Genomic DNA, 22748 nt, shown 5'->3' on the forward strand with positions numbered 1-22748 from the left:
ATCCGTTGACCGCCACGGTGAAGAAAGCAACGAATCGACGAGCGAGCTGGCACATTTCCAATGGGGACACGTGGCTACCTCTCGAGCATTCATGCTGACACTGAATAGGGAATTCCAAGCACGCAGGCAACAGGCGAATTGACACAGGAAAGAGAGGAAGTGAACAGGCATGGAGGTCGAATGGCTAAAGCCATGAACAGAGACAGTGAATAGGGATCAGAAGAGAGATTCAGATTGAAGATTCTAAGTGACCAAGAGACACAGTGACCAGTGAACCCTGAGAGGAGGACTGAGCACAGAGAGCAGTAAAGCCAAGCAAAGGAGACAGAGGGCCGAGCTAACCATAGGCAGCATTGCGCACCAAAGATCTTGAAGTATCAAGCCTTCCCATAGAGGAATCTATCCAGATTGAGCATCATAGTTGGCTCTTTCCACTGTAGATCGAGGGTCATAGTGCTGGTAGGAAGAACAAGAGTTTGTGTACTTCAAGTGGCCTGGGGATTCCAAGAACCACCATGCCAAGCAAACTCTTCTTCAGGAGAACTCATATTGAGTCCCTGCATTGTAATTCCTTTGCTGAAAGACACAATAAAATAAGGCCACCACTGAAGCTAGACCGGAGACGTATCCATAGAGAATAGGGTGAACTCCTTATTAAAAATTGTTTGTGTCTTTGTGTTGCTTACTGTATTTCTCTATTGTCTTTCCATTCAAAATGTCTGTGTATTGGAAATCTGATGGATTCGTTGTTTCAATAACACAGAACACACACCAACACATGAGTCTGTAATACCTTTTGTTTAATAAATCTTCAACTGAGGTCACTCATAGGGTGATTATCAGATCAAATAAAGGCTCACACAATTTGAAGAACTTGAGGAGGAATTGTTTCTAGTGGGATCCCATCAGTGGGTATAGAAGCAGCGAGAAAAAGCTTGGCATGATCACCATATCAAGTTGCACATGTTCAAAGAAAATGATCTAGTATTACTGTACGACAGAAAGTTCGAGAAATTTCCTAGGAAGCTTTGAATGCATTGGTTGGGACCATATGTAGTCAAAGAAGTCACAGATGGAGGCGCGGTCTAGCTCAGCAGAGCAAAATGAGAATCATTAGTTGAGCAAATTAGTAGAGGAAATGGAGCAGGAGATTGAAGGATTTTTGTAGGAGGCAAGGATGGATCAACAGACTGTAGTGTGTCACTCGCAAAGATGGTGAATCGTGACACCTTGGTAGTGTGTCTTGTTGCACCGATAAGTGACTCGGGACGAGTCATGATGATTGTGTTGGGGGCCTGTTGGGTAGCAGATCCCCCACGTAATGGTTTTGGGGCATAAAGCCCATAATTTAGGGTAACGATATTGTAAAATTTCCACGAAGTGCACGGAGCACAAACTGTAATGGGTCAAGTCAAAGGGTTGTCCACTCGAAAATAATGTAAAATAATAGAATGTGAGTCGACCTACCCATGCTCCACGGACCATGGGAAGGTATAAATAGAGCAAGGCTCTAAGGGTAGAAAGTAGTTTTTGGGGAAGATCTGATGTATTATGGGTTTTTGAATGCACTATTCGCTCTGAGTCTGTAAGTCTAAGTCGTGGGTGGTAGTAGTTAGAGTAGGCTCTGCAGTTGTGTGCATAGAGGTTTGGTAGAGTCCACAGCTGTGTGTGCAGACCCCTGCAGTTGAGTGCGTAGGGTGGAACTGATTGTACTGAACAGAAGATTAATAAAGATAAGTGTTTCTGAATTATTGTGCATTTGATCGTAGATCTATATGTTTATGCTTATGTTTTGATTTTATGCATATATGTAAGATTTATGGTTGCACATGCTGGTTATAATTGTTGAATGCTTGATTAAAGACCTTAAAAATTAGATCAGATCTATAATTAACACATTAATAATAAGAATCTAAGAAGTGCCTCGTCTCCAAGCTATACAAAGGCCAGCCAACCGTGCGGAGTAGAGTGAGTGTGCAGGTTGGTTCACGACCCTTCCAGTTCTCATCAAGACATCCCGAGGGTGTGGAAACTTGGTTCCAGCGCCCTCCCATACTACCTCGGGTGAGACTTCAGTCCGCGCTCCACGGATTGTTGCCAAAAGGGCCGGTAGTTCGGGATTTGTTTGGCTAAAACACTTATGAACCTGAGTCAGGTCCCATTAAGCCAACAGGAACAACAAATGCAACCTATGGGAAAAAAAATCTACGATCTAAGGGAATAACAACTATAACCTAAGGGAACAAAAACTAAAACCTAAGGGAACAACAACTGTGACCTAAGAGACAACATTCTCCGATGTTTTATTATTGTATTTATTCATTGTTTTTTTCTTTTCCTTTTTTTTAAATGATTTCCTTAATGAATATATACATTATGTACAAAATGAAAAGAATTTTGAAATAGGATGTTTTAGTGGTTTGTAGCTACGAGGTTACCTCCTCGATCAGCTAAAACCTACAAATTTGAATCATTGTTTACTTCATGAAGAAAATACTCTCACATAAGTGATTCATGATATAGGTGTAATCACTATCCATTAGCAAGGAGAGATATGATAGAAACATCAACCATAGTAAGGCTCACTGTACCATTTTCATGAACTTCGGTGAACTCATATGGTCCCATCCATCTATTTTCAAGCTTCCCCGGGAAATTCTCGAATTTAGAATCGTACAATATTTCCCAGTAGCCTTTTTGGAAAGCTTTCTTCTTGATAAGGTGATCATGCCATTTGGCCCTTTGTTGTTGAAGAACAACTGTATGTTGTAAGGTCAAAAAGCATATTTTATCTAGTTCATTAAGCCATTGCAGGTGGTGCTTCTGTGCTTCTATCAAATCCAGTCTGACTTTCCTTTTCATTTTGATAATCTTAATTGAAAATTCTATTGAGAAAATGGGCTCATTCTAAGAAAAATGATGGCATGGCGAACAACCATTAGTGTTGTGCCAAGTTGTTCGATAGGCCCATATGGCCTTAGAAATATTGGAAACCAAGTTCTGGTGGTTGGTAGATACAATTTTGGTTAGAATCAACTCTAGAAATTTATTGGTACTTTCCACCTGTCCATTTGGTTGAGGATGATAAGGGGAAGTAACCCTGTGTTTGATGTGATACTTTTGCATTGTAGCAAAAATCTTGTGGTAGTGAATTGTGCACCTCCATCTGTTATGATCTCTATAGGAAATCCATATCGCATGAACAATTCAAATAGGAAGTTAATAACTACCACTTTTGTAGATTTTGAGAGAGCTACCACTTCCACCTATTTAGTGACATAATTTGCACTGACTAAAATATATATCTTTTGGTTTGAAGGTGGATTAAAGGGGCCCATAAAATCTATTGTCCATATTTTGAAGGGTTCAAGTGCAATTTGAGGCTCTAGGGGCATTTCATTAGCTTGAATGGGGATAACGATCCTCTGATAGCTATCACAACTATGGACATATTTTTTTGCATTCTTGAATATCGTGGGCCAATAGTAATCCATCTGTAACACTTTATGCCCAGTCCTTCGATCAGAAAAAGGCCCACCACATGGTTCATCATGACAATCCTTAAGGATATCATAAATCTCATCTTCCTTGATGCATCTATGGATTTGAAGATCAGACCCCATGTGAAAGAGATATTCGTGAATCCAGGAGAATCACGCGCTATTGTAAACAATGTGCTTGATTTCACGAGATGGTAAATGTGTTGGTAGTTTCCCTACTACCATATATTTTTTCCACATCTGCATACTAGGGTGTTTTGATCATTACGATAAGCATATGTTCATCTGGAAATGGGTCTTCCATAGGTGAAGAGTTAACTACTATAGGGATTCTAGATAAAATGTCTACGACCAGGTTCTCCTTCCTTGATCAATCTCTTATGGTAATATCAAATTCCTATAATTAAAACGGCTAGTATGTTATTTGACCATTAGTAACAAGTTTTTTGGCTAAATATCTAATGGCTGAAAGATGAGTATATAGAAAAATTTGATATCATGTTATATAGTGATGAAATTTATTGATAGAGTAAACACAACTAAAAATTTATTTTCCATCACTGTGTAGGTTAGTTCTACTGGTGTAATATTTTTGCTAATATAATAGATAGGATATGGCATTTTGTCTTCTTCTTGCCCAGGTATGGCTCTTATTGTTGTATCATATGCATCTGCTAAAATGTGGAATGGTAGGTTACAATTTGGCCCTCGTAACATAGGGGATGTTGATACCAACTTCTTAATATCTACAAAGGCAACATCACATTTGTTAGTCCATTCACATTTCACATTTCCTGTTAACACATACAAAGGTGTTGCTATATTTTAAAATTGTGTTATAAAGCTATGATAATAACCAGCATAACCATGGAAACTACATACCTCTGTCTGCGTATGTGGATTAGATAGCATAAGGATTAACTCAATTTTTTCTAGATCAACTTGAATACCTACAACAGAGATATAACACCCCAGAACTACACGATTTTTCATCATCTTGTGGCATTTTTCATTGCTAAGGCATAACCTGGTGGCAATACATCGTTCAAGAACTTTCTCCAGATTTTGTAAGGATTGCTCAAATTCATTACCATAGGGGGTAAAATCATCCATGTAAATTTCAAGTCCTCCACTGATTAACTAAAAAAAATACTCAGGATTTCTCTTTGGAAGGTGGTTGGTGCATTACACAACCCAAATGGTAAAACCGTGTATGCAAGGTTCCTCATGGATAGGTAAATGTGGTTTTATCCTGATCTTTAGGAGCAATTTGGATTTGACTGTATCGACTAAAACCATCAAGGAAGGACATTTTTTTCTTCCCAGCAAGAGTATCAGGACCCAATCTACAAAAGGAAGAGGGAAATGATCTTTTCCTGTAGATTTATTCAATTCCTTGTAATCCACACAAATTATCCATTTTCCATTTTTCTTAGGGACCACAACTAGAGGTGAAACCTACTTACTGTGAGAAATAGGATATATGAAATTAACATTAAGAAGATTTTACAGCTCCTATTTTACTACGTCCCTAAGGTGTGGATTTAATACTCTTTGTGCTTAGTAAATTCCATGAGCATATTTCTCAATGTAAATATAATGTGTACATAATTGAGGGTCAATGCCTTTCATATAGGAACACTCCCAAGCAAAGGCATATTTATATTTCTGGAGGACCTTAATCAATTTTTCACGTTGTAGTTCATCCAGATTAGCATTGATGTCCAAAGTCTTCTGAGGTTCGATTTTAATGGGATTACTATTGTGAACTGTAGTTGCGGGTATATGATCATCATTTGGAACATTCAATGGATCTCCTTAGGCCTCATTATTGAATATTTCTTTTAACATTTGGCATGCTAGGTTTTCAACAGTAGATGGTTGGTTAATAGAATTAATAATCACATCATCCTCAGTCTTCCTTCTAAAAGTAAGAGCTTCATCTAAAGTAAGAGGAGGACGCAAATTTTCTTCCTGATATTTTGGAGGAGATGGTTGATAATTATTAATTGATAGGCTAGGTCTAGTGGGTGGATATAGGATGAGGTTTTTAACAAAAATCCCTTTTGCAATTTTCATATTTCCTATTCAACACCAGATATACACATCCAAAGTTTCCATCCATAACCTTCCTAGTATCAGAGGGTGTCCATCCAACCTATTTATGGGATTGATGACCAGGAAGTTAACTGGGTATTCCTAAGAATCCACAGAGATGATAATGTCTTCTAGAGTGCCTTTTGGTCCAACTATTGATCTTTTAGCCAATTCCATCATAATGGTGGTTGGTTTAAATGTTATAATCCCAAGGATCCCACAAGTTTCTACAATCAAGATATTTATTGCAACTCCTAAGTCCACAAGGGTGTTTGGGAAGTTATGCCCCTAGATTTGAATGATAACTACTGGGTTTCCATGATTGCCATACTTAATAGGTACTTTCTTCCCTAGGATAGGATTAAAATGTGTTCCTAACACATGGATGGTAGGAGGGTCTTTTGGTTTTCTTCTAGGCTTCTTAACACACATTTCCTTGATAGTTTTGGCATAAATTGGAACGTCTCAAATAACTCAGAGAAGAGGAATTTTAATACATAATTTTCCTAATTCCCCTACTAGATCAAAATAAGAATAAACTGGCAGTTTAATTATAGTAAGTCTCTCGGGGTATAGTGGAGTAGCATCCGTAGTTGTAGTAGACTCTTGTTGTTTCACCAATTTATTAGGCATTTATGTTTTGGTGATAAATATGAGCAATGGAGAGTGTTCTGTTAAGGGCTCCTCTTCGGTAAGGTTTTCATTGTCTACCTACCTCTATCTCCCTATATCATCTTCTGGGAAGATTGTTTGTCCAAATCTTAATTGCAACTCATTACATTTAAATGGGGTAGAGTCATACTATGTATTTTTGATAATTTGCAAATATTGGATGAGTCTATTGTTAAGATTAGGATTTGGCTGGGAAGGTAGCTAAGGATGCAATAGAGGTAGAACATTTGGTGGTAATTAGAGAGGAGTTTGTAATGGTGCTTGCGACTCAAGAAATGATCCAACAGATAGAATGATTGGTCCCATAGGGCGTTGCCAACTCTAAGACCACATTGGCCCCTGTGTGGGGGAATTTTATCAATGGGACAAGTATAGGTTGTTTGATGATTTTTTCCATAGGGGTGTAGAATATTTTTTATTATGCCACAAGTGCACAATAAATTGCTAATTTTCCCATGGCGATGTAGAGTATGATTGGGATTTTCATGTGGTATTAAGAGGTTGTTGCCATTCCGATCCAAGAATATATTGTTGGGTATATCGTCGAGAATAAAACAAAGTAGGATCTTGGATCATACATAGAGGGTGTGTTAGCCACTATCATTGTTGTGCCATCAGGTACGCCGACTTAGGATCTTCCTCCGCCTCCTTGTTGCAAATTATTTTGTCACACCTTCTGCACTTCAAATGGATGTAGAATTCCAAGTCCAAGGGAGTGGAGGACATAGGTCACATGGAGGAAAATCTCAAAGAGATGGGTAGAGAAGTAAGAATCCTAAGGGACAGAGAGGCCATAATGAAAACTCAGTTGGAGGCAGAAAATGCATTGTTGAAAGCACAATTGCAAGAAAAAGAGAATCAATTAGCAACCATAACTAGTCTATCTTTAGAGGTAATCTAGTGCAGGATTTCAACTAAGTCCTATGCATTATACCTTAGGGAAACTATGTTTCAGTTCCAAATCAAGACCCTAGCACGGAGAGGCAATATGCCATTCTAGGATTATAGACAGTTCATTGATCTTTGTGATTAAATCACATTGGAGGATAGGGCTAAGATCTCTGAGTTCTACTTGCATAACATGGCCTTGATATATCTGAATGTATGGGACCCTAATGAAAAACTAGGGGATTTATAGCTGATGGCTTTGGCATCATGGATGAACCATGAAGAAGCAAGGACTGCAAAAATGAAGAAGATATTGGCAAGGGAACGAACAAAGCCTCTCATGATAAGAGTTGAGAAGTAAAATCCAATGGCTGACATCAACACAAACAATTTAATAGCAAATGATCCTCAACTTGCACCCAGGTATCTTGCTTCCCAAGAGCAAGCAATTATACATTTTGAGGATATATTCAGGTTGTTAAGGGATGACAACATGCAAGATTTCCAAAGGAGATGGAATACTTTGCCATACAGTTTTAAAATTAGAGAGTACCATTCTCCTCAAAGAATGAGAGAAGCATTGAACAAGACACGCATGTACAAGAAAACCATCCAAAGGCTCAAAGTCAATTGGATTGGCTTGAGACTCATTCCACCACTACTCTTGGGGATTTTAAGAAGGTAGGAAGAAAGATGAAGAAAGAAAGTAGTGGGAGGAGATAGAAAGGAAGGAAGGATTCTATGCACAAGAAGAGGAAACCACGGCAAAAGCATGGGATGTCAAGGAGGCCACTAGGGCTATGAAAGATATGGATATTGAATGACTTTCTTAGAGGATGAGAAACACTTTCAGTAAGGGGGTGATGATGAGCCTCATCATTGGGTAACTGTTGGAAATAATACTGAGAGCGGGGGGAGGGGGGGTGAATCAGTATTATCAAATCACTAATCTTTTTCTTTTCTATACTTAGATTCATATACACTGCTTCACTTAAGGGAACCCGCATGTACATGCAACTGTCTTTAATGAAACTAGCGTATATCCAATAAAATTATGATTCAATTAGTTGATATTTAATGAGTGCATCAAAACATTATTAACCATGTGAACAGTAAACAGGTGTAGTAAAACAGAACAGATCATCACACATAAGAAGCACACATGAACACCGTGATGTAAGGTGGAAACACAATGTGGGTGAAAACCACCTCCTGCAATTCATCTCTATCTTCTTTTAATAATAAACTTCTTTCTACAATATTTCTGTACTGGTGCAGTCTTATACTAGTACGCAGGCTTCTACTAGTAGAAGGCTACAACCTTCTCTCATTCTGAAGCTTCTCTTGGAAGGGAGCTACAACCCCCTTACCTCTTGTACTAGCTGATGTACTAGTACATAGGTGCTGACCTATAGAAGGCTACAACCTTCTCTTTCTTCCTCAAGGTACCACGTTTCATAAATTTTCAGGCTGGATACTCATGGAACACAACATCATAATCTGAAGGCCATGTTTCATCCAATTTTCATACTGGACCCATCAATATCATTGAAGCACAAAATCAATCACCACTTGCATCATCAATCTCCGAATCACCCAACACTGAATCACTGAAACCCTATCAACAAAAACACAATCACTAGAACACAGAGCAGATCACATAACTCTACAACAATATTCAGATCCAAATGTATCATCAAAAATCATGCATCAGAGTGCATTCACTACTTGGAAGAGCCAAACCAGCGTGTATACGTAGCTTCACCAAAGCAAACCAGTGTATATATCATCAAATACTTACTTATAACTTCACTGCATTTCTTGACTTTAGACATACCCAGATCATTACATACAAAAGGATAATATGTGTGTTAGAAATAAGATCTAGTCCATAAGATCACATAAAGATAAGACATGATGATCCTGATCCATTATTAGATCTCATCCATCAACTTTGAAGCTAATCACAATCAACCAATTTGAATGTGCAGAATACTGGCACTAGTAAACAGTCGCCAGAACTCAGAACTTTGCATCAACAACCAGAATCACCTAGAACTTCAAACATCATAGTTTATATGGTATACGCTATTTAGATGTATCTAACCTATGTATATACACGATTTTATCAAATTCAAGCAGCATATACATCTATAAATATTCATTCATGATTTGTAGCTATTCCAAACTTGAGTTATACCTAGATCATAATATTTACAGAACATTACATGCGTCAGTATACAGATCTAAAATAATCATGATAAAACCATATAGATATGATTCATTCCAAGCCATAAGATCTCGATCTATCATTAGATCTTGTCCTCCATCAACCGCTGAGATTCCTCCTTGGCTCAGATCAAGTAAAGCATTATAAACCCATAACCTGCATACTGGATCTCACACTTCATTAGATATTTGAGACTTGCTAAGTGTCATTTTCCTAATGATATTCTCCTCCTTTTATAGTCTTAGGTCTTACTCAATACCATGGTCCAAAACCACTTAGAACCAATACTTTGGACCAAATACCTGGGGTCAACACGTCGGACCAAATACCATGGACCAATACCAAAATACCATGGTCTAAATACCACATACCAAAACCAAGTTTTCCAACATGTACATGCTTTTCATTGCATGAAAGTGCGTGTATACACATACGCGCCTTCTGTACTGCTAACCTGCGTGTATACGCGGCTTGGTCAAGGGGAACCTGCATATATATCTTTTCTTTCATTCTGAGAGCTTGAGTTGTCATCTAAGTAAGGTGCCATCTGAACCGATTCCTTGAAACTACCCTGCAAATACTACTGTCATGCATTCTGTCACCTCTGATATCTCTTATGTAGATTCATCTAGTTACCATATATAAGTGAGTTTTTCTGCTACAAGAGGGTTGCCATCAAGTACAACACATTCATCATAATGCCAACAATCTCCCCCTTTGGACTTGATGGAAAAAACAACTCCAAGTCACTCTGCCCCTTTGACATCAAGGGAAAAGTGTGGACCAAGATCTTCTCCCCCTAAGACAAGAAGACTTTCATATCTGAATAGCTAAATATTAATCTTTCTCCCCCTAGGCACATGTTGAAATATTTGATTGAACTCCCCCTTTGTTCATGCTGAGATGTATTGTATCATCCATACTCCCCCTAAGCACATGCAGAGTCTGCAAACATTTTCAAGAAAATAGCATGACTCTATAACTCAACTATGTGATTTTGACATTCCTATCACCAATGACTCATACATACATTCATTCTCCCAACCAAGTGGGGATAAACTTGACTCATCCACCCAACCAAGTGGGGATATACTAGATACAAATTGTTTATACATGACTGAGATATTACATCATCCTTCCCATTCATAGTGCGGGTACAAATTACATCATATGACCAAAAGGGATTCAACAAACGACTACAATAGACAGAGACAAACTATTACAGCATGGATCTTGATATGACCTTTAGATTGAATGATATTCATGACATTTATAACAGAGACCAAATATCTAAAAAAGACCATGATAGTCATTAGCAACTATCATACACAATGTATGATCTTCTTCATAAGTATCTGTCAACACCATCTAGACCAGCAACCTGTATATGTCCGTTAATGTAGATATAATCAATTTGTGACAAGGTATGTCTCCATATAGATATCATCTCATCCTCCTCATTACATCAATATCAACTTGCTTCGTTTCCTTAATAGAAAGAGACTTATCATAACCTCAACATATGTCATATCTCCAATCATTCACATCATATCATCTATATGTCAAAAACACCATGGTCATCATCTATGATTATAACATTGTCATAAATAATAGTATGATCTTTTCACAAGAACCTTCAATATATCAACCATGTATCATCACTAGGGAAAATCGCACATCTGATAAGCATCAACCATGATAATCAACATATGTGAGTATCAACCTATCATCATAAGGTAAGAACTCAAAGTGATTAAGTAAGCCATGTCTTCGAATATCTATGTATCCATGCGACCTACAATAACACCATTCTCTTGGCCAACCAACAATATGCAACTTAAGTAATGATTCATGTATCCATCATAATGTACATAACACTATGTATCTAGCAAACCTTGAGCTCAAGCAACAATCCTAAATCATGTGAGAGCCAAGAACTATATGAATCCTACATCATAATTGTATTATATGATCCTTATGAATATGACAACAGCAGCATATGAGTGACTCGTCATCAAGTAATGAAGTTGTGTATTCAAGCTTTGTACTTGTCCTTATCCTTATGAAGATTACCTTGTAAGCAACATATATGCATCATTAGAGAATCAACCACAAATTTGATCTCAACACCAACTATGTGTGGAGTACTGAAGAAGGTATGTTATTATCATTTATTTTGTCATCTTTTCTTTAAGACTCATAACCTCTTTGTGTCATGAACTAGGTAGATAATAAGAAATTATGACAAAATCTATGGGATTTGTATGCAATGCAAAAAAACTAATAATTTCCCTTTTCTTATACAAGAAAAGGAGAAAATAGAAGATTGCTATCCCAAAGGAAAAGACAGGAGAAGGTTAACTGTTGTCTCTTTGGCAAGGAACTACATGCAAACTAGGTGGTCCAAATTAGAGTGTAATAACTAGGAAAGGGAAAAGGAGATATCAAATCAGCACAAGAGAACAAGAGGATAACTGAGAATCAACAGTTTGGTGAATCCCTTAGGATCCTTTGATCCTGAGGGATCACTATCTTAACGATTTTTGTATCATTGATATCTCCGCTCAGCTGTTATAAGAAGGGGAAACACTGCTAGCCTCGGGGATGACTTGTTGTTATTTTTATGTAATTCTCCTTTGTATTTGAAACATTGATCATCGACTCTCATTGATGAGAGATCCACTGTAACTCTGTTTTGATGTTTTAATATAAATTTGGCTGCCATTCCATCTTTTATTCTGGAGTAATCTCAAGTGGTGTGCCCCTGGAGGCTAAGGGCCCGGCCCCAGTGGAACACTTGCTCCTGTACCATTATCTTTAATCTGTGTATGGTTTTCATTATTAGCTCTGTTTGGTAATCTGATGTGTTTTGCTAATTTACATCACGGTTCTGTTATGTTTTTTTTATGATCAACTAAGTAATGTTGTTCTCTGTAACAGGAATGCTGTGTTGCTCATTTTGACTATGTAACGCATTGTTGTTCCTTTAACCATTGATATAACATTGTTGTCCCTTACAGAATGCTATTATTGTTCAATTACTGAGTAACTGTGTTGTAACATTCATAAGTTGGTATTACTGTATTTATCTATGGTTTACACTTAATCGCAATTTTTGTTCAACTGGCATTGTTGTTCCATTACGAATTACAATCGTTATTCTTTATAATTGAGATTTATACTTGTTGTATCAAAGTCAGATTATTGTTTCTTCTAAATATTAAGCATGCCATGTGTGATATTTGTTTTGGTTCATTGCATGTTTATATTCGACTCTAGTTGTTGTTCCATATTTCATCTCTACTCGTTTCTGTTCCATTTCCGTTTCTATCCGATTTATCTTTAGAGCAAAGATTGTTATCTAATTCTTGTAGGATACAATTGCTGCATTTAATTCCGTAGAATAAGGTTTTGCTGTTCAATCTTATTCATAAGACTAGTTGTTGTTCCATTTCATGTTATTGGTATTATTATTGCTTTGGTGTGCAGAATGATCTGAGACTGTAGTGAGCATTGACATTTGTTGTCTAGTTCCCAGATTGATGATCTTTTCCTTGATTGTCTTTAATTACATAAGTTTACAGATGGATGAGTTACCATTACTGTACCCTTGACTGATAAATTGTTGAGTGCATGATTTGATTTTTAAGGTTATTTCCTATAGGTATATCCTATTTCAAGCATCCATTTACTCTTGTATTTAGATCACTATACTACTAGCATTAATCTGACAAATGACTGCCTCAAACTGAGTAAACTCTTTGAGATAACAAATCGTTCCTAGATTGATAAGTTAATGTAGGGTAAATAGAGGTGAAAAAGACCCTTTTTACTGCTCGACATTTTGGAGCCATTGTCGGGGAAGAGTGTAGCCATTTGTTTCTTTTCCAGAGTGATGTAAGAACCTGCTAGGAGAGAACTGGGTTTTAAAAACGGAAGATAAGAACCTGCGTGCGGAGCATGTAATAGCCCTGCTCCCCTGCCTACTTTCCTGTAGATTTTTTGCTATTTTTTTGGGTAGAAATTAGCATTTGATTTGTGTGCATGACTAAGCAGAAAAAGATTGAAAAGAATCCTAAACCTCTACCTAAGTCTGAAAAAGCTAAGGGGCTGGTGACCCTTGGTCGATCAACCTTTATAGACGAAATCCTTAAGAAAGCATAATCTCAGCCTTCAGTAGGACCTAGAAAAGTTGCTTCCAGATAACCTACTAGTTCCCTTCAGGCCACGAAATCACCATCTGTAGCCTTTTCTGAGGTGCATAGTCAAATTGAAGAGCAAGATTTTCAAGAAATTGAGAATTCTAGCCCAAAATCATTGCAAGAAGGGAAATTTAGCAACCTTTGTGAAGGGAGAGGAGAAATAGGAGAAATTGAAGAACCAATATCTACTCTCGGGATAATTCAGCCATTAAGTAGCCCAGATAGGGGAAGTGCTACAAAAATAATTTATAACAAAGTTGAAGAACCTCAAGAACTAAAATCCCCCCAGACATTAGGCACTCTCATCATCCGAGATAAAGGAAGTGTTATTAAGGCCATTTCGGTTAAAGCCATTCCCCCACGACAACCTAGGAATACCCTCCTAGACATTCCAGAAGGTTATTGGCATATATTTGACCAAATGGCCAGAACTAGCCAAACACCTAAACATCTACACTGCAATACCCCATTGTGGATACTGCATCTAATGCACCTATGAAAGCAATCCCTCTCCAGCATATCCCTACATTACATGGCCTTACATCAAAAGATCCGGATGCATTCCTATTTGAATTTGATGTGCTGTGTAGAGAATATGACTATACCACTGATCCCGAGAAACTGAAATTGTTCCCCTCTACATTAAAATGGGCTACTTTAAGATGGTTTATGGGATTGGGAGGTGGTTTTATAAAAAATTGGGATCAAATGAAAGATGATTTTCTAAAGAAATATTAGACTATTGCAGGTCTAGAGAATTAAAAGATGAAATATTTCAGATGGTAACTAGACCGAATGAAACATTAGAAGAGTATGTTGAACGTTTCTAGTATAATCTTCAAAGATCTCCTTATGCATCATTACCCTTACCTGATAATGTATTAAAAACAACATTAATTAGGGGAATTAAGGAACAATGGATTGAAACACTAAATATTATGGGAAAAGGAGATATTTATCAGGAAAATTTTGTTGACATTATTGATTTATGTATCAAGAGCTCGAGAGGCAGCACAAGACTAGAACCAGCGGAACATGACAGGTTTACAAGAGACAATGAGATCACTACAGAGGGAGTAACTCGCATAGAAATTGGACATTAATTAGAAAATTTTAAAACTGACATATTGGGGACACTGACAACACAACTTGATATTATGCAGGCCAAACAAAAGCAAGCAGAGGCAAAACAGAATTTGGCAATCTTTTGTCCTAGATGCAGAAAGAAACACAGCCACAAGGAGTGTCCATTAGATGCAGTCCAAGTTTGTGACATTTTTACAAAAGACCACTCTATAGAGAGCTATCCCTCACTTCTTGGATTGAAATTAGTATACAAGGAAGTGGAAGAAGAGCCAGAATCAGTGTACCTACTCAATCAGCGTCGTTAATGGCAGCTGCGAAAATCAAGTGTGCTCCCAGATCCAGCTTCTTCTTTTCGGCCTCCACAATATCATGCTCAACAATATAATACAATGTGGAAAAATCAACCTCCCTTCTCGAATTGGTCACAACAACCATTTCCTTCATCATCACCATGGCCAAACCAAACAAGTCAACCCAGTTGGCAAAATTTTCCCTATACTTCACCATATTGGCAAAACAATGTATATCCAACACAATGTTCCCCTCCTACTTCATAGAGTCAAGCCTGGCAGAGTAACTAGCAAATACTGATGAATCAGCCAGTAGGAACCATGCCACTCTCTCAACCTACACTGCCAGCATTACAACAAAACCCTTAGTCTAATTTAAGACCGCAACTCCTGGCCCAGCCCAACCCTAATCCAAATAATAGATCGGTCCAATTTATCCAAATAATCGAAACACCAGAACCAAAAACCAATCTAAAGGAGTGTAATTATCTTCAATTAAGATCCAAGCGAATTATAGAAACAAAGGGAAATAAAACTGCTCAAGTTGAAAATCAATTACCTATAGAACAACCACCGCAAGAAGAGGGTGTGACCGAACAACAAATTCATGATCAAGCAACCACATCTTCTCCCTCATTCCCAGCACAATTAATTATACCTTGACCTATACAACATCCTGATTTTGACATTTTGGGAGAACTGAAAAATTTGTACATAAAAATCCCACTCCTCCAAGCCATCCAAGACATCCCAATATATGCAAATACGATCAAAGAGCTATGTATAAAAAAGCCAAGGGGGAAAATAACAAATAACCCAAAATTCCAAGTAGTTGGTACCTTATCCAATCTATTATGAGGAAAAGGAGCACTTGTTAAATATGAAGACCCAGGAAATCCAATAGTAACAGTACAAATCAATGGACAAACCTTTTCAAATGCCTTAGTTGATCTAGGAGCTGCAATCAATATCTTAACAACCACCACTTGTCAAAAACTGGGCATTACATCAGTAGAACCGACTTCCACTTTATTAGAACTGGCTGACCGATCCGTGGTTAGGCCAGAGGGCACACTGCATGATGTCATGATATCCATTGATTCCTGGGAGTATCCTGCCAATTTTCTGATAATAAACCCCAAAAATTGACTTGATGGACATCCATTGATTTTAGGTAGACCTTGGCTTGCAACTGTTGATGCTTATATTGGTTTCCAACAAGGCAGTATGACCATAACTAGGGGGCTAATATCAAGAATCTAGCTTTATATCCTCCAGCCTAGCCAAGTGTCACAATAATAAAAACTAACAAACATCCTGTATCATACCTCACCAAAAATATTAGATCTCCATTAACCATAGAAGATGTCCTCGATTTCAAAAATCAAATGGAAGATGATGCCATTAACAATTTTATTAGCCAAGCTGAATGCAGATCCCACATACAATGTCACATGATAGAAGCAACATTTGATAATGACTTAGAAGAAGGTCCTCTTAAAGATACTCACGATCAAAGAATACCTACTACCTCTGTCTCAAATAGAAAAACTGTAGAAATTGAGCCAGGAAAGACTTTAAACATTAATGCCAACCTGACTAGACAAGAAGAGAAGTTGATCCAACTACTGAGCACATTTCCATAAAGAAGGATGCAAGACCCGTTTTCTAACCACAAAGGAGACTTAACCCTCATCTAAAAGACATTGTAAAAGCTGAACTTCAAAATCTTTTAGATGTGAACTTCATCTACCCTATTTCCGATATTAAATGGGTCTCTCCACTTGTTGTGGTGCCAAAGAAGAATGGAAAGTGGAGGATTTGTGTAGATTATAGAGAGCTAAATAAAGCAACACAAAAAGATCACTTTCCCCTTCCATTCATTGACCAAGTATTAAACACTTTGGTGGGAAAGAAATTCTCTTCTTTCTTAGATGGCCTCAGTGGATACAACCAGATTCAGATTGCCCCTGAAGACCAAGACAAAACTACTTTTACTTGTCCTTGGGGAACATTTTCCTACAGAGTTCTACCTTTTGGCCTATGCAATGCCCTTGCCACATTTCAAAGGGCTATCCTCAGCATATTTTCAGACTTAATAAATGAAGGGCTCGAAGTATACATGGATGATTTTACACCATACGGGGATGATTTTGACCCAGCATTGGACACACTGGAAAAAGTGCTGCAGTGCTGCATTGCCACTAGGCTCTGTTTGAGCCATGAAAAATGCTATATGATGATGATTGAAGGACTTATTTTAGGCCATTATATCTCAACAGCTGGAATATAGGTAGACCCAGCCAAAATCCAAATATTTTTACTAATTCCCACTCCTACCACTCAGACAGAGGTACGCAATTTTCTTGGATTTTTTGGTTATTATAGAAGATTTATAGATCATTTTTCTCATATTGCTGCACCTCTATATGTACTGACAGGTAATGTTGACTTTATTTGGATAGAAAAATGCGACCGTGCTTTCCAGGATTTGAAAAATCTTGTGTCAATGTCCCCAGTCCTTCAAGGACCAAATTGGGACCTGCCATTTCAAATTTGATCAGATGCTTCAGATACAGCTATTGGAGCAGTCCTTGGGCAGGGAGAACATAAAAAACCATATGCAATTTATTATATTAGCAATAATTTATCCCTTGCTGAATTGAGCTATACTGTTACTGAAAAGGAATTTTTGGCTGTAATACATGCTGTCAATAAATTCAGGAATTATATTACTGGATATCCTATTATTTTGGATACAAATCACTCTGCCATAAAATATTTAGCAAATAAACCAATCACAAATGGTAGAGTAACCAGACGGCTGATTTTATTGCAGGAATTCGATATCACAATAAAGGACCGACTTGGAAAAGAAAATCATGTAGCTAACTTTCTCTCACAAATGCCAAAACTAGTGGGCGTAGCAACAGTTGAAGATAAATTTCCAGATGAGCATTTGTTTGCTGTCATTCTTAAAACACCCTGGTATGCTGATGCTGCAAATTATTTAGCAGTAGGAAAATTACTGAAACACCTGACCCCCAATGAATGAAAACAGATTGTCCAACGAAGTACTTAATTTTCTTGGATTGGGGGCTACTTGTTTCATACAGGGGCAGATATGCACATCAGGAGATGCATCTGCGAAGATGAAATTTTTAACATTTTGAAAGCTTGTCACGACGAACCGTGTGGCAGACATTTCGTTGATCAAAGAACTAGTCACAAGGTGCTACAAACAAGGTATTATTGGCCCACGATCTTCAAAGATGCAAAGAAATTCGTTTAAGCTTGTGACAGCTACCAAAGAGTAGGACACCCTAGATAGTCTCATGAAATGCCCCTGAACCCATAGCTATTTATTGAACCATTCAAGGGATGGGACCTTGATTGTTTTGGTCCAATTGACCCATCATCGAACCAGAAAACATATATTTTGGTAGCAACAAAATATGTCACCAAATGGGTTGAAGCAGAGGCATTGCCAAGAGCTACAGAGGATTCTGTCATACAGTTCCTGTTCCATATATTTGTGCGATATGGGCTCCCAAGAGATATAATTACATATGGTGGACCACAGTTTTCTGGTAACAAGATTGCTGCAACACTAATAAACTATCATATCCAGCATAAAATTACTACTCCGTACCTCCCACAAACAAATGGTCAAGTAGAAAGCAACAATAAAATAATAGAATCAATCCTAACAAAAACCATTGTGTCACATAGACGTGATTGGGCTACAAGATTTCCAGAAGCCTCATGGGCTTACAGAACAACATGGAGAATCACTATCGGCTATTCACCATACCAACTAGTATTTGGAAAGGAACCCATCTTTCTAATGGAATTCGAGATACAAACAGCACAAGAATTTGGTCTCGATCTAAATGAGGCACAAATTAATAGATTACAACAGACCAATGAGCTAGATTAAATCAGGCTTTCTACCCTTCAACAAACTACATTAATCCAACAACAACGAGCTAAATGGCATGATGCTTTCATTAAAAAGAAAGTCTTCCATGAGGGAGATTGGGCGCTCCTATATGATTCTAGGTTTTAGGATTTTCCTAGGAAGCTTCAGACTCGTTGGCTGGGGCCATATGAAATCCAGAAGGTACATGATAATGGCACCCTTACTCTAACCACCATTGATGGATCTGGACATACCTTCAAGGCAAACGGCCACCGAGTTCGACTATACCGCAAACCACTTACTCGGGAATCCTTCTACCAGCAACTCCGTGAAGACTCCGACATGCAGATTTTGGTGGAGGAAGAGAAATCTTCCTCACCTCTAGTTCATTAACTGATTCAACTGTTCTTACATTCTGTACATAATTCCTTCATTTTGTTAGCGTAAATTATTCTCTGTACATATATTTTTTTGTATTTGCATTTTGTTGTTCCTTTTAGAAAGAAACAACATTCACACTGATTTGTTGTTCCTTTTTTTCAAGGAACAACACCTCTGCATTTTTCTATTCTTTTTCGAAGGAACAACAGTTTCATCATCTTTGCTGTTCCTTTTTGAAGGAACGACACTTTTTCGTTCTACTGTCCCTTTCAGAAGGAACAACATTTTCACCATTTTGTTGTTCCTTTTTCCAAAGGAACAACACTTGGATTTTTCTGATGTTCCTTTATCCGAAGGAACAACACTATCGTTTGTGTTGTTCCTTTTCCGAATAACAACACTTGTGTTTTTCTGCTGTTCCTTTTTCGAAGGAAAAACACTGTCGTTTTTGCTGTTCCTTTTCCAAAGGAACAACACTTTTGTTTTTCTGTTGTTCCTTTTCCAAAGGAACAACACTTTCGTTTTGTTGTTCCTTTTCCGAAGGAACAACACTTTCATTTTGTTGTTCCTTTTTCGAAGGAACATCACTTTTGTTTTTTGTTGTTCCTTTTTTTGAGGGAACAACACTTTCATTTTGGCTATTCCTTTTCCACTTTTGTTTTGTTGTTCCTTTTTTGAAGGAACAACACTTTTGTTGTTTTGTTGTTCCTTTTTCCGAAGGAACAACACTTGCGTTTTGTTGTTCCTTTTCCAAAGGAACAACACCTTTGTTTCTTGTTGTTCCTTTTTCAAAGGAAAAACACTTTTGTTTCCTGTTGTTCCTTTTCTGAAGGAGCAACACTTGCATTTTCTATTGTTCCTTTTCTGAAGGAACAATACTTGCATTTTCTACTATTCCTTTTTAAAAAGACAACATTTTTGTATTCATTTTACTTATGCTTTTTCTCCTTGTTGTTCCAATTAAAGGACAGCTATTGCTCCTCTCAATATACAACAGTTTCGAGTATTTTTTGTGATTTGGAGCACAACTATACACTTATGCAATGGATACAAAACTATAGCATATTGAAATCAGCAAATTACATAAAATCACTATTTTTTTTTTAAATTGCTTTGAATTGATAGCAGAAAAGAGGAAAGGACACAACTATTCATCACTTTGCTGTCATTATTTGCTAATACTAATATAATTGGTTATCTTTATCATGGTGGTTATTTTTAAATTCCCATAATCTTCTTTGATCATTATTAAGGAATAAGAACAAAGGGTATATTTTTCTATTGAAATGCTAAGACTTCTTCCACCATTCCTACTCTTAAGGAGTGCTAAACCACCATTTGTGTATAAATAGGAAAGTACTTTATAAAAGAGAAAAACAAAGCAGAAAAATGTTTATATGATTTGCTAATATGGGTTATCAAATGAAGGATAGGGGGTCTCATCAAGAGCCAGCCTACCATGATCATAAGGAAGAAAGTGAAATGGCATTCCCACTATGGCCACCACGAGCCGGCTTGCCCACCTTTCACTCCTTCTTGGTGAATGGCATTATGGTTTATCTAGTTACCTAGCCAGCATAATGACCTCCATTTTGACATTGCACAACACTTCCTAAGAATACACAAAGGATCATGGTTCCATGGGTGAAAGAAACAACTCTGTCAAGGTTATGGACACCTATGGGCAACAAAGCTCTATTGATGGTATTGAAGTCACATTCCTTATGCACCAATAGCAATTATCAAGACCCTTCTTTGTTTTATACCTTTGTAATAGGTCAAATGAGATTGTGTATATAACTTCCCTGAACCTTTAAACACATGAAAATCTATTACAACCAATCATGACGGAAATAGGTGATAATGACCGCATCAGACCTTTTGTGCACATCAGTTTCCTATCCTCCCAGCCTCACATCATATCACAACATTCTCTTATTTATTAAGCGATTCTATTATACACCTTGATTTCGGCAACCTGATCCTTTTGTAAACATGGCATATCAGTATGTCTTGTTCCTTTATGACTCTGTACCATGGCAATTTGGCATGCCGCTCCCTCATTTGACGGCTGAGGATGACCTATCACATTGCAGGGGGGGAAGCAGGTGACCTCATAATTTGCTCATATACGTGTCAGACTATTATTCAGAGACTTTTCACTTGGGAATAGCAAGGCTTAACGGTATATTGTTTTCCAATTTGCATGGCTTGCCGTTCCTAAGATATTTTGGTATTATGCTCTACAATAATTACTAAGTGACTAGCGATTTTGAACGAGCTTGTTGTTTTGTTATTTTCTTTGTATTTTCTAACAGTTTGAACAACCTACTGTTCCATTATCGTCTCTACATTTTTATAATGTGCTAAAGAATAGGAGGAAGATCAAATCAGAGAGAACCACAGGTATTGATAGTTTCTGATGCTGCACAGGAAATCCTAACAAGGGTAGATGGATAGTTTATCTCAATCGTTGACAAGAATCCAACGTGACCGTAGCAATAGAATTATTGCGGAACTTGCAAGAATATCACTCCACGGTAAGAGGGAGACACATAACAGTCACCAATGACATAATTGCAGAGGTCTCGGGACTGCCAGCCACTGGACCTATGTGGACTCTAAAGAAGGAGAGACTATGAAAAATCATAAAAATCTTCCAAGATGAAGGCCAGAACCTGACTGTAAGAGGAAAGGGAGTTCTACCAGCAGCATTAGGAGAGCCGTGGGCAGAATTGGCAAGAGTCATCCAGAGCTACATCACCTGTGAAGGCAGGAAAGACGTGGTAAGACCACGCCACCTTAAAATTTTAGCTGTATTAAAACAAAAATGCTCTGTGAATTTTCCTGCATTTTGAAATTCTTTACTACACGATGTTGCCCGATGCATGAAAAAATCATGACACGTAGAATCAGTAGTAAGTCACCATGGGCTAATATGACTGATAGTTAGCTACAGTCTTGCTCAACAATAGAGTAGTTGGGAAGAACTAATTGTCATGATAGACGGGGGACTGGCTCTGCCAGCCCCAAAACGAAAACGTGCTACTAGCATACCGAATAGACCATTGAAACGGAGGAAATCAGTTAGATTGGCATGGACCAGGAGAAGGCTGGAAAATTCCCAAGGAAATACCAGCCAACTGGTAGAGATAGATGATTCAAGGGATGAGCAACCCCTGCAATTAGAAGGAGAGGAGAATGAGAAAGAGTTGGAGGAAAATGAGGAAGTCGAAACAGAGGAAGAGACTAAGCAGTCTGGGTAGGCAGAGAAAGAGACAGAGCAATGTGAAGAAAGCCCATTACAAAATCCATTGCAGGAGGATGAATTAGCCCAAATTCTAGCCAATATGGATGAATACGCTTAACCTCTCAGCCCACTAAACCTCCACATCAAAGAAGAACCGAAGGAGCATTCTGATCATGACAAAGATGCATCCAAAGAATTGTACGATGAGGAAGAAGAAGAAGAGAATCACT

The sequence above is a fragment of the Pinus tabuliformis genome, chromosome 9, assembly GCF_031772625.1.
Source record: "Pinus tabuliformis cultivar Carrire ecotype Pingquan chromosome 9, CPIR1, whole genome shotgun sequence".
In the NCBI taxonomy this organism is placed as follows: domain Eukaryota; kingdom Viridiplantae; phylum Streptophyta; class Pinopsida; order Pinales; family Pinaceae; genus Pinus; species Pinus tabuliformis.